Raw genomic sequence first — 13,988 nt, 5'->3', positions numbered from 1 at the left:
TTGGGAACACATTTTGAGTTTATTCTGACTTTTCTGACTTATTTTAGCATGAAACCCTGACTGATATTTCCACAGCTTAGGCCATACCTTCCACATTTGTCCTATCATATATTCTTAAAGGTGCGCTGTGTAACTTTCTAGTGAGGGTCTGCTACTATGAGATGTTATTTTTGCGCTAGAATGTTCCTCATTGTGGCATTAAATGTGGCATTGAACTGAATCAATTACAGGTGTATTTATCGCATTCTTACTGTAAGCAGGGTCGCTACTTCATAAATCTGGCCAGTGACTTGTCATACTGTGTGAATATTTCAGGCACAGCAATAGCATCTCCATGGAAACATGCAGATGACTACCAAAAAAGTTACACAGTGCAGCTTTAGAATGTTTGGGTGTCACACAAGCACAACCTACTGATATCACACCGGGGAAATAAGCATAGTTTTTTCTCATGCTTGCATTCTTGTGTTGACATTTTTTCCGTATGTTGCTGTGGCAGGAACCGTACGAGTCTCCATGGGACCACCAGTGTGAGTCTGTCCCCTCACATCTCAGAGCTATTGTTCAGATGAGCTCTTGTATTTGTTTGTGAGGTATTCCCTTCATATGCTTTAATTAGGAATCCTTTCTTGTTGTACAATAGGTGGATTGTTCACAGAGTGGACGGGCAAAGGCACACAGCTCGTCCCTGACTCCCTCGCTCTGACCTGAATTCCAATGGAGCAGGTGCCAGTGTGTGATGTGTGTGGCAACAAATAGGCACACAAGGGGGCTGTGATAAGGAAATTGTAGTGATCAGGAAACAGTGCGAGTAAGAGATCAAAGCTAGTAGCGCTTTTGTAATCTTAAACACTATTATACTATATTATAAAACAGGTTAAAATGTTGTAAAAGGTAGAAAAAAGAAAAAAAAGAATTGAAATACACTTGATAAATGCTTAAAGAATTGTCAAAATACAAACAAAATGTGTGCAACATATAACAATAGGTTGCTCTGCTGGCTGACCTAACCCGTGTAATCTTTTGTTTACACCATATAAGCTAGGTGAGAGGTTGGCCTAATTTTTGCCTTGACCTCTGACCTGCATTATCTCAATGAATGAATATTCCCACTCTTTCCTCAAAGCCCTTCAGAGGAAATACCCATACAGTTGTTAAGTTGTTTTCCTTACAAACTGTTGTTCAAATGAAACTTCCGTTTCATCTTAAGTTCACTGTTTAGTTTCTTTTTCAAATGATAAGTTAAATCAGTGAGTGTGGAAGCTGAATGGCCTGATTCATCAGTCGGTTTCACTTTGTGGAAACTGTCTGACCCTGCAGCAGTAGGATTTGTTCGCTCAACGGTAGGCGGGTACTTTTTTATTTAATCAGTTGCTGCTATTAGGTCGTGACAAATGTAATGCGCCACTAACGGGGCAATAACGTCTTTCCCTTTGATACAATTCACCAAAACATTCTCTTTGTTTTGGCTTTAAATCCTCGATCTCGGGAATCATTGCCAACACAGAATATATGGCTCTTCGCTGATTGGCTGGTGCCCACACTCGCACTTCCAGCATTCTTGCAAACCATCTAGTGTATTCCAATTCCTGACCTAGTCAAGTGGAGGGAAATTAAATTGAGCGGAGGCACTAGGTGGCACCAGTCTGGCTAGAAGCTAAAGTAATTTTGTATTTAATTTGGCAAAACTTAGGTAACTTTCCAAGAGGATGGTATTCCACCAGTTCATCTCCATGGAAATATGTTCCACAGTATGACATTAAGCTTATTTGTCTTCACAGATTCATCAGCTAAAGCAACCAGGCCAAGTTACAAGTCAGATCTGAGTAAAGGAGACCCAGCTAAGAGGAATATATGTTTTCCAAGGTATGTGTGAGCAATAAAAAGTGAATGTGTGAATAAATACAAGATAGAGGAGTTTAATGCCATATTCTGGGAGATTCAAAGCAATGTTATCTATATGGAGACAAGCAGGTGGTGTACCCTTTTCCAGAATGTTACATAGTGCAGCTTTAATGACATTCACATGTAATAAATATGATTTTCTTTAAACCAGTTTATCCTATTCCCTCACTGAGATGTTTTTGACAGCACCACCATAGTGAAAGTGGACATCAGTGGCCTCACCGCAGACACTCTAGTGGTTAAGCGCCTGTGTTTCTGTTCCTGTGCAGTCATACAGAAGTGAGGGCCCAACTCTTTGTTCACTCATGGTCCATGGGAGAGGCCCCTGAGAAACAAGCCTGCATGCCCCACACAACACAACAGCGTACACAAACTGGGAGAAGATCCACACCAGGAATGCAGAGATAAGCTTCATCAAATGGTATGATATGAAGGTGAAAGAAAACGCGAAGGCTAAGTGGGGAATGAGTGTAAAAAGAGGGTTTGGATGGCTCTTTGGCAGCATCAACAAGTTCCCAGGAGGATTACTCAAGTACTAGGAGGCTCGTAGTGCCAGAGGAGGGCCAGAGCTGAGGAGGAGAGCGGTGAATGGGCGAATAGAAGCACTCACAGTTGGAGAGACATTGACACCCCATTATAACCCCGGCCTTAATCACATATAAATGAACTGTGATTCACTTCATGCACACAATAATGCTCGACTCGGATCGTATCATGGAATGTAATAGAACTGCTTTGATAAATGTACAAATCTACACTACAGAATCAAAGAGTGTACACCTCCACCAAGGCACTCATCTTATATTGCAATTGGAAAGATATTCTGTCATCATCTAAAGCACACATGTCAAACTCAGACCCGGGGGCCAAATTTATCCTGCAATATAATTATATTTGGTCCACGAGATCATATCAAATATGTATTAGAGCTGGCCCACAGGCTACAGATTACTAGACATTATTTATTTAAAATGTTGTTATTATTTTATATCATGCTTGTTTTGGATTCAGTGTTTAAGCAAAACTATTATTAATTATTTTAATAAGAAAAGGTTTAACATTACATATCTCGAAAGAAGAGAAACATGCAGATGTTGTTGAAATTTTTCAATAAATATTTAGTTTGGCCCACGACTTAGTCCCAGTGTGAATTTGAGTTTGACACCCCTGACCTAAAATCTAAAATACTCCAGTAAACCCAAAAGTCATTACTGGTCACTCAAAAAATGTTCCAAAATGAATCATATTTGACAACGAATCTCTTAAAAATAGTGACCGAACTAGAAGAGCTTGATGTTCCTGAGTACTATTAAACATTCAGAGAAGACTGAAATCAGAACAAGAACAGAATAATAACATGTTTGTAGAGGTCTGCTATACTGCATTAACAACTCTTTTCTTTTTTTCTTTCTTTCTTTTCTTTTTTCAGAAGACATTTCATTACCTAAATAATTGCAGTATACTGTGCAGACCCATACCCACAATCAATCCTTGCTCCAACTAATCTCTTTCAAATGGCTTTTTAAATGGCTGCAATTATCAAATTACAAACGCCGTGAATCTTATTTTCCAACCTAACTGTTCACCGCACTGTACTGCCACTCTTTGTCAAGCAGCTCCCACCTCCTGAAGCACGAAATCTAGTAAATGCCAGCGAGAAAAATGTACTGTGTGCCTAGTCTACTTCCGAACCCACTCCATTCTGAGACCATAATTCTGCCTCCTCTTATAGACCTGATCCTATACATCACCATAAGCACCCCTCTCACTGTTCTCACTCCTCTGCGGGTGCAACATCACAACTCCATCTCGCACTGGTACAAATTGACTATGGCAGACAGATAGAACAATAGTTTTTTGGTACTTTTATTTGTGCTAGTGGGAAATTTGGGCTTATTTTAAGATACTACGATGATATTTAAGCTGTCAAGGTTTGAATGATGAGCTTCTATGTCTCATTATTGGTACAACTTAACTACCTTAAGTGTTGTATTCTGTTATTTCTTTATTGCAGTTCATTTTTTTAAACAATATTTTGCATTTAGAATACTTTTTTGGGGATAATTATGTTACGTTTTTGGTCTATATGTATCTCAGCAACTGTAGTTTCCATTTCCTTGTTGAATTATCATTATTTAAACTACTCTACCAATCTTTCTGTGTCAATGTAATTCCCTTTAAACCTTCTAATGACTTTCCCGGTGAAATTGCAAAACCTTAGCCGCCATTTGATCCATCCCCATTTTGATTGATTGTCCGAATTTAATTTTCCTCTCAAATGTACAGTCAATGAAGAGGCTATCACTTAGACGCCGTATTGATTTTGGTTAAGCTAGTGTAGTTCTTGTCTTTTCCGTTGTGTACGCGGATACGATGGGCTGGCTGACTCCCCCTCCCCCCGGTGGGAGCATCTCTCACAGTCTGTTAAGCACAAAGCCACACAAACATGGATGTTGGATTTCCCTCGGCTCAAAGTGGAGTCTATCCTAATTAAACACATTCACAGATGGTTGAAGGAGAGAAATATGGTTTGGACTGTTAGTGAACTCTGGGTAAAGCTACAGGGCCTTGTCTGGACATCTGACTGAGGAAAGAGACAGGCTAAAGAGTTAGGAATAAGCATAATTTCGTGTATATTTCCTTTGCTATTTTCTGGATTTTGGGTATGATTTATGATGAGGATCTATAAAGGCTGAGCTGGAAATGTATTTTGGGTACAGAAGGTTTTTCTTTTTTGAGAAAGGATTTTGATTTGGGAATGTGAAAAGACTGAAAAACTGTTTAAAAATCAAAATGGCCATCATTAGGACTCATTTTTTGACTGAATACACAGAATCCTTGCCTCATTCATCAGCCGGTTTCACTTTGTAGAAACCATCTGACCTCGCAGCATTAGAATTCATTCCCTCTTTTTTCATTTAACCAATCGTTGCTGTTTGGTCGTGACATAGGTAATGCGCCAAATCCCGTAGGAAAGAGGGCAATAACGTCTTTCCCCTTGATAAAATTCACTAAACATTCTCTGTTCCGGCTTTAAATCCTCGATCTCAGGAATCGTTGCCAACACAGAATGTATGGCTCTTCACTGATTGGCTGGTGCCCAAACTCACACTTCCGGGTTTTTTGCGAACCATCTAGTGTATTCTGATTCCTGACCTGATCACTGTAAAGAAATGAAATTGAGCGGAGGCACTAGGTGGAATCCATCATGGAAGCATCAATACAGAAAGCAATACAATATTAAATAAGAAAATAAATAAGGTTTTGATTACAGCTGATGTGAAAAATGCATGATTTCTAACATAAAAAGTTAATGTGGAATTTCCTTTCTTCTCACTAATGAGCTTGTAAACAAACGTGTTCATAATGTGCCCAGACAGACCCCCATGCATCAATACAACTCTTCTGGGAATATCTTGGCTCTACAGTTGATAAAATCCGCCCACACTGCACAGATTTAGGCCATGCGTTTATATGTTAAATGAATCATCCAGCCTTTAAGCATGTGTGAGCCTCCCCTCCCATGTCTGCTTATGTGTTCATTCATGTACAACAGCAAACGCCACAGTTCAGGGGCGAGCGCATTATCACATGGACAATCGCCTCAGCCTTTTACGGGGTCCAAGGTCTCCTCCACGCAAAACAATGCACAATGGCAAAACGTGTATGTGTATGCTTTCCATAAGACCTGAAGATGATCAACTGAGATTGCCTTGGATTGAGTTTCCATGGTGACATTGATGGTGGTGTTGGAAAAAAAAAAAAAAAAAAAAAAAAAAGCGCGTCGGTAAACATGCGTGTACGTGCGTGTGGCTGCAGTGCGCGCGCGTTAATATGAAGTAGAGAAAGAGGCGCGGTGATTGGCTCCAGAGGTGGGTGGCGATAGTGAGCGCACCGCGGGCTTTACACATCCAGGAGCTCGTGTGAAACAGCGCACACCTTTGATCTGAAGAAAACGTCTGATTGTGCACAGCTCCGCCAAAGGACGCGAGATTTTTCAGTCACAGAAGTGCATTTGAAATTCTACTGTCACAAACTTTGAAAATAAGAGGGAACTTAACTTGTTGCATGTTTTGGAACCGCAGAATAAAGATTAAAAGATGAACGTATTTATTCTTGATGATTTACACTCTGGGTTGTGAGAATGGGTGAGGTTGTACAGTGCAAGATAAAGGAAATATTTGCACTCAACATGATTAAGATATTTTAAGTAGAAGTGCAGTTTTTCCATTAAAATCCACTGTAGTAAAAAAAGATCTTGTTCAAACTTCATCCTAGGACTGTCCTGCAGGTGTTGGGGCGCAGCGCATCTCTGTTTCTTTTCTCTCCGGTGCCTCAGTCTCAATCCCAGCGCGCATTACAGGTCCCCAGGCTTAAGTGGTACACAATAATTGAAATGTTGTCGGATCGAGAGGTTAATCATATCGTTTTATCTGCAGTGAATCAATTATTCGGTAATTTACGCACGCAGGAGATGTGGATGTTGATGCTGTTGAGGTGTCTGGAGTGAGGTGTTTGTTTGTGCCCCAGCTATTGCAATTACAGGTGATACTCATGCTTCATGTTGTTCAAACTTATATGTCATGTTATCTTTCCAAAACATACAACATTAAGTATTTTAAGTGATTGATATATCTTATAATTTGCATCAAGTGAAAGACACACATTTCTTTTATGTCGAGTGCTGATATGAGAATAGAAAATCAGTGCAGTTTACCTTTGATCAAAAGCACGGCGAAGTAAAAAGTTTTTGGTGTAGTCCCCTCACAGGGTCTGTCTGGCCTCACGCGCCACAGCGAGCTGCAGGTTGCACCGCGGTCCGCGCACAGTCACAGCGGTCCTCTGCCTGTACAATCCGAGGAGCTCCGCAGCTCAACGATCCCACTGAATGAGCTGTGCCTCACCTCAGCGTTCCGCCGCTTTACTGCCCCCACCCCACTCTCACACGCCTCCGCCCGTTTCCCCCTCTTTGTCTCTCTGTGCATGGGAATCCAGCTCCCGTTGGTCGAAGATGCTGCCTGTAACATCACCTCTCCCCCGCTCTTTACTTTGCCATTCTTTCGCCATCACCTCTTTGTGTTTTTCACACAACCTCTTCTGGGAACCCAGTGTGTCCGTGTGTGGTGAGCGCTGTTGGACCTCTGTTACATAAGAACTTGTCTTACCAAGGGAATTAAAGACAGACATATTCTAGTGCGGGCTGCAGCTCACTGATGCACCTGTGGCAACTCAGGAACTTATTAATTATCTAAATCCTACCCACAAATGATAAATGGAGCCTCTGTATCTAATCTTCTTGTAGTAGATTGTGCATCACAGATTTGTTAACGTCGTTGGCTCAGCTCCTACTGTTTTGACCATCACCAAAATTCGACTTAATGCGTTTTATATTCAGAAAAATAGGTCAGCTTTGGCATTTGTTCACTGTTACTGTTTTGTGTGCATTGAGCTTTATGAAGATGCATTGTATGTACAGTATAATAATGGTCCTGGGTAGTGGGTTTGCCCGTTTCCAAAAGCTCTGCCTGTAACAAGATGGTTCTGGTCTATTGTCTGGACAAGCTGGATTTAGTTTGGAGTTTGGATAGGTTCACAATGAATCATGTTTCATCAGGAAAGAATTCATTGTTTTTTTGTTATGTATTTGTTATTCCCACTCACACCCTGTGTTATCAGGTTTCATACATGTATTGCACAATATCACGCAGGGCAAATATCTAGTAAAAACATGACAGCAGTTAATGAAAATATAATGCACTTAAGGAACGACACTGACAGGTGGATTACATGATCAGAAAAACACATGGCTTTTTCTGGCCAAAACAAACATGGTGGCTTATAAGTAAAAAATGAAAAAATACATAACGCAGAGAAGTTATATGTTTTTCTTCTGAATATTACAAGAATTTTCGAGACGAGACGTTTGAGAGACACATGCTACAAATTAGTGGCAATGGTTGGACCGTTTCAAGTTCAGACCGTTGATTGCTTGCTTTTATTTTCAGTTATTTTCTGATTTATTTCCAGTTTTCGGGCCCTGCTACATTCAAACGATTCAAACAGAATGTAGAGATTGGCGGGGAAGGCAAGAAATATGGGATATTGCTCAAATCTAGACCCTTACATGTTTCAAATTGTTTTAATTAGCTGTACTGACTGTTCTGGTTCGTTCACACATGTTTGAGTAATCCTGCATTATTAGTTAATCTACGTCATTGTTTCCCAAAGACTGAGTTGTGACTCTCAGGCGGGCCGCAAGAGATTTTTTTTTCTATGGTTGACTTGTCACGATCTGCATGGAGGTTGAAATGTTAAGACATGTTTTGTATAATTTCAAATCTCTTTGTAATTATTTTATTGACTATTTTGTTCCAGTATTGCCGGTTCAGTTGAATGTTGAAAAGAAAAAGAAACAGGCTACATTTAATGTCCAAATAAGCGACTTATGAATATCTTTTATTGCATATTGTTTAAAACTTGAGTAATACTAATTGTTCAGAGAGACACAATCACTCTGTCAACAATAAAATATCCTCATTAATGTTCAATAATGGTCAAATCCACCTTTATTTTGTGATTTACAAAGAATGTCTTTTGATTTGGGATGTGAAGGTTTGTGACTTTTAAAATAAAAATAAAAAAGTTTGGTAAACACTGGTCTACATCTCCAAAGCTTAAAATGCTCTCTTCCACCTTGTGATTTCATGAAGCATTAGTTTTCAAGTTAACAGCTCCTTTTACCTTTTGTTCAGTAGAGATTGGCAACTCCAGGGCTGAAATCATCCAAATGATTCTTGTGAAGGTGTATGGAGTTTAAAAACACAGTGGAGCTCTTCCTGTATTATCACGTTGCATCACAAGGTGGAGAACACAGCCTAAATATTCAGGGTTTGTGTATTAAATGCGTGAATGAAACAAAGCAAAAGTCATTATAACATAGATCAGAAAAAAGCGTAATATCGGCCATTACAGCAAGAAAATATGACCCTCCACGTTTCTCCGCCATAAACATTTATCTTTGTCTAAAACAACCAAGCCTAGTTTTCATCATTTAACAACCCTATTATCTTAACAACAAACATACATCACATTGGCACTACTGTTTCTTGGTTTCAATAATTTTATTTATTGCTGTTGTTATAACACTTTATATAAACCAAGCACATAATTCAGCAATGCCCAATGTGGCTGGTCAAAAACTTGAGGAGTGCATGGTCAGGTTTTCACTTTAGCATCTAAAATATGTAATAAATAATAAATACTAATCACACATTTCATTTATATAGCACTTTTCAGGACAATCAAAGATGTTTTCCAGAGCACAGATTAAAACAGTCAAAAGCAAAAAAAACTGTGAATCATACTGAGAAAAGTTAGTCTAAATAAATGGGTCTTGAGTTTTACAAATATCTAACCTCTCCACAAAGAACAAATTTAGAGCCGCCCTCTTTTCAAAATTTGCCCTTCAAATAAAAACGCAAAAAGCAATAAACAGCCCAGGCAAATGCTGCGTATACTTGGTGTGAGATATGCAGAGTTACTGGTTGACCATGCACGTGTATATGAGTGTGGGATTGCTGCAGAAGGTGGGAGCGTGCAGCAGTTATCAGGGTGGTGGAGGTGTTGTGAGAGAAAAGCAGATGTCATAAAACTGCCATGACCCAAACACTGAGACTGGACGGAAACACAGAGAGGTGTGACTATGGCTTATGGGTAAACCAAAGGAATGCAGAGACAATCCAGGCATATTTGGCATCGCACACACACTGCTGGTTCTAAATAGTATTGCAGAATAAGATAAACTTCACTGTCCCAAAGGGAAATTTGTCTTGGGCTCACTGCACGCAGCTTAAAAACACAGTTACACTCACACATACAGTACAGTCAGACAACAATCACAAGATACATGTGCCCATTATTCATGTCCATTTTCCATTTGTACACTGCACAACCATAAACTGACTAAGTTATTGCACCAGCCCTATCACACAAATAGTTATTGCACCTGCCCTATTGCACAAATAATGATTGCACCATTTAATATAAAGTGTGCCTGTTGTGTAGATTTGTTCAACAGTGCAACAGAAGTGAGCACAAATAAGAGTTTATATCTGTTACTCTTAAAGTGATGCGCTCGATAGCACCTGCCTGATGGAACCATTTCATATTCTCGATGTAACAGGTGAGAGGGGTTCCCGACAATCCGTCTGACCTGAGCGAGCACAGAGGTTTGAAAAAATGTCCTGTCAATCACCTTCATGGCCCTATTTACCAGTTTTTCAAGTTTAGTTTTACATTGGGCAGTTAAAGAGCTGAACCAGGGAACCATAATGTGGAATATCAATCAGGATCTCCTAAAGAGCATTATAAAAACAGGTGTTGATTTTTGTGTTCACACCAAACAGCCTCAGAGATATCTAGACTTATATCCACAAACTTCAAAGACTAGACATTGGACAATTTTAATCTTATGGCTTAAGTAACTGACAGCAATCACTTTAAAATATGAATAAAAATGCTATAAAACTAACTAACTAAAACTCTCTAATATACAATTTGGCATTCAGTGAACAGTGTTGTGAAAGTTGCTTACATGTCCCATATGAGCTGTTACTGAAAGATTGATACTGCAGTAAAACTACCAGCTGTTGGGGCTAATTGTTATGGTACTGTGGGACTTCACGGCACAGTTGGATTTTCATGGTATCATCAATAAAAAGGTAAAGATGTGCTTTTTGGAAATGAAAAACCCAGTGTCATAGTCTTGTAGCTATGGAGAAGAATAGTGTTATAGTATATCCTGTATCTGTCTGTATGTGATCACATCACATAATAAAAGATCAAACATCATTATAAAAGTAAGATGTAGTAAGACTTTAGTTTACATTTCACTTAACAGCCTGGTAACTTTTATTTAGTTGTCTTCGGTTTGATTGTTACTTAGGTTACTTGTTACTTAGGCGAACAACTTTGTTAGTCCGATGTATTTAGATAGATAAATGTTATAGATATATAGACATGTAGATATGTTTTGGCTGCTAGCTGCCATCCATCTTCATGAAGGCTGGACTGTCTATAACCTTAACTGTCACCAGTCTTGATGACATGTCACATATCAGACGATGTTACTTCCTGAGGCATGGTCCGAATCACAGACCTGGAAGGACTGATCGGCCCTCACTGTAAAATGAACTCATGAACTAGGACGAGGAGCAGAAAACCAACAAGTTCAAACACAGGATCTATAAGGTCATTCCTACTTTCACACACAAGACATTTTTCCAGGGAGCACTGAGTCTGAACGACCCGTTAGGTCTGTCAGGCTGACCATTCTCACAGAAAAAACAGCTGATCACATCGCCGAGCTGCCAAAACACAATATTTCATATTCACATAGTTCACTCATTGTGACGAGGATCACAGTTCTTCAGACAGAGTCCATAAGCTAACAGCAAACCACAACATGGGTTACATTAAGCACAGTTTTACCTTAACAGTGCATAAAACATAAAACATGAGTCGCTCATAAGTCCTAGTGCTCAGGGGCCTCAAGCAGTACCCTGTTCTGTCTGTTGGGTATCAACACCTCAGCAGTGTTTAGCAATTATTGTCATCTCCATCTTAGACCGCAGACCATAGACAGAAGCAATACAAACGCACTGCAGGCTTTTCCGACTGGATTTATACATTCCCAGTTTAAACATAGCATATGCGCAGCCAACATGTAAATTGCTTGTTGCATATATTTCATCCCCATTCCCCTCTTCCATCCTCCAGTAGCTGCATGTTGCTAAATCTACAGCCTATTCTCTGAGCTGCAGCTGCTGCTGGGCTCCACCGATCCCAGCTCTAATAAATCATAATGCCACATGTGTGTAGGAGCGGCACGTACCAACAGATATCCAACCATTAATCCAGTGCCTTTTGTAGAACACGCATAGAACCAAGGGTGTCAATATGTAGTGAATGAATAATGCAAAGAACTGCTGAAAGGTTCTATATGAGTTTCTATGAGTAAAAGTGATGCTCGCTCCGGGGCATCTGGGGTAGTGAGGGAGAGGGGGTGAGTACAGCCCAAGAGCGAGGGCAATAAATTTAACAAGGCAAAATACATTAGGGCAGATGTTAGACTCTAATATTTCGACAAAGCTATTCCTGTAGCTCAGTATTTGCTCATTAATCTGAAGGTTGATGATTCAGTCTCAGAAACCAATTCTTTGAGCAAAACACTCACATTGTCTGTATGAATGTGGGACTTTGTCGAGAAAAGTGAATGCCTTTTTATTATTACAATATGGATATGGAACCTATTTCCAGTCAAACAGCCCTCGAAGACAACAGTCACACTCATTTGTTTCAAGTGTGCAATGATGTTCAACAAAAGGTCAATTGAAGTGCATATTATGCTGGATAACAAATGTAGAAAAGGCAAGGCAAGAATCATGTTTCAACGTGTTCTGATATGTTACGTCTACTTGTGTTCCCTTTTGGTTGAGAAATTTGTTATGATTTATAACTGGTTGGTTGAGATTGCATAACAGATCTTCTACTACTACTACTACTACTACTACTACTAATAATAATAATAATAATAATAATAATAATAATAATAATCTTCTGGACAATAAATTATTAAGTGTTTGATATTTGTTGCTCAGAAACACCTTGAAAACATGCATTCCTACTGTGAGCAGGCTTATCTCTCCACAGATCTGATCTGTAATCTGGCCTAGTGGCATTAGCTGCATAATGACCACCATTCTGAGCCCAGAGCTGTCCAGGCCTTTCTGTGCAAAGTTTGCATGTTTCATCCTATGTCTGGTGGATTTCCTCTGGGCAGATCTGTAGATGGGTCTCTGCGTGCAGCTCTGCAGCACCTCCTGCTCCTGAAAGGTCGTCCCAGCAGCACCGAAGAATGAGATGCACGCAGAGAATGAATTTCCTTATTGACAGATTAGGATCTGTACCTTTTTGTATGGATGAAGTCTATTTTCATTCTGCTTCTGATGTTCATGACAAATTTCTCCATTTGGAGACAATACAGCCTTCATGCAGGCTGCAGACTCCCAACCAGAAAAGAAAAGTTACACAGTACACCTTTAAATGAGGCAATTGGATAATAATTAATAGATAAATATATAAATAAATAATAAATAAACTGATTATTATGCAATGGCTTTTGTCCGGATTGATTAGTTGTTTCTGTAATGTCACATAGATTCACACAGCCAATGTTTCTTTGTCCCATACTATCAAGATTTTTTTTTTTTTATTGAAGAAACTGGTTCTGTTTTTTATGTTCATTTGAAAACATGCATACTACAATGATGTCCTTGGGCAAGACACTTCACCCATCTGTCATTGTTTATGAATGGATCAATTTTCAGTATGGGAATGCTCAGGTACGTCATGACACATGTTTACTTCACTGCTTGGATTTTGATGAGAAAGTGATATGGGTTGCCTGGTTGCTGTACTTAAAAAGTCTGACATTCCACATATATATATACACACACACTCTCATTTGTCAATGCTGTGATGAATGGATGAATGAAACTTATGCTTCAATTTGTAACATGTAACATCAAAAAATTATGTCCAGAAATGTGTTTAAATGTGAATTTTCGAGGGACAATAATGGTTCAACATAATGTATTTGATACCTACCAACGACTTTTTCCATAAAAATCTAGGTGGTATTTGAAATCGGATTTTCATGTTTCAAAAATTGTTTTCAGTTTTTTCAGGTAGATTTAGTCAGGCTTTCTTTAGGGAAAATCAACTGAAATTGCAGTAAGGGGTTAAAATGTAGAGTCAGAGCTTGGTCTCCTACTTTCACCACAGCCTTTGATGCCAGACTAGAATACTAAGTCCCCGTCACACTGGCCCCTACTATCCCCGCTCCAAATGGGCAGCACAGTGCTAAGTAGTTCCTCTCACTACACTATGGAGTTCTCACAGTGGAATTTTCTCACTGTCTGCTCAGGTTCAGGAAAGAGTAGGCCATGTTTTGAGTGGAGATGGCCTGAGAGTGGACCGGGGCCTGTGAACTGGCCCAGTGAAGGGGTTCTCATCTGAAAAAT

General features: G+C 39.5%; 1 protein-coding gene across 1 annotated transcript in view; it reads right to left on the bottom strand.

Moving 5' to 3' along the window:
* slc1a2b (solute carrier family 1 member 2b) overlaps positions 1 to 6,637 on the bottom strand; it is a 37,414-nt gene extending 30,777 nt beyond the window's left edge. The window contains exon 1 of the mRNA XM_020934955.2: positions 6,623 to 6,637. The gene's annotated coding sequence lies outside the window, so the exon portion shown is untranslated. The remainder of the gene's footprint in view (positions 1 to 6,622) is intronic.
* Positions 6,638 to 13,988: the final 7,351 nt, after the last annotated feature.

The sequence above is a fragment of the Boleophthalmus pectinirostris genome, unplaced genomic scaffold, assembly GCF_026225935.1.
Source record: "Boleophthalmus pectinirostris isolate CB_2022bp ecotype Guang Dong unplaced genomic scaffold, ASM2622593v1 HiC_scaffold_2, whole genome shotgun sequence".
In the NCBI taxonomy this organism is placed as follows: Eukaryota; Metazoa; Chordata; class Actinopteri; order Gobiiformes; family Gobiidae; genus Boleophthalmus; species Boleophthalmus pectinirostris.
This window is presented reverse-complemented; position numbering and strand designations above follow the sequence as displayed.